Raw genomic sequence first — 501 nt, 5'->3', positions numbered from 1 at the left:
TGTCTTCAAGACGAGCTTCGTGCATGTGACGGCTACCATCGAGGCTAAGAGGAAATCCCCCCCCACGAGAATCTTGCGAAGTGCAGGATTGCCTCCTTCTGTAAGAAGAAGAAAAGCAAGGGAGAAAGAAAAACCGTTTCTCGTGGCAAAATGAAAACTTTATCCCAATGATCTTCCATACCACCTCATACAAGAGACGTGAAAAGGAAATCTACACATGTCCTCCACGTCAAGCAAGAAACAGATCTTTATGAGCGTAGAGACTGATCAGGAAGAAATAGATATACGCCCGGCAGGAAGGATATAAGGTAGAGGGCGGCAGTCTTGTATATACGAAATCTACCGACTTGCGAGGACAGTGACATATATAGATCTGTATCTACATAGAGATATAAAGAGATATGCTGAGACGGGACGGAATCAATCGTATACCTAGGGGATGAAGAGACACGACACAAGTACACACCAAGCATCTGAAAAGACATACATACACACTCCTCT

The sequence above is a fragment of the Cystoisospora suis genome (genome assembly GCF_002600585.1).
Source record: "Cystoisospora suis strain Wien I chromosome Unknown contig_10032, whole genome shotgun sequence".
Lineage (NCBI taxonomy): Eukaryota > Apicomplexa > Conoidasida > Eucoccidiorida > Sarcocystidae > Cystoisospora > Cystoisospora suis.
Note: the sequence above shows the minus strand (reverse complement) of the source record.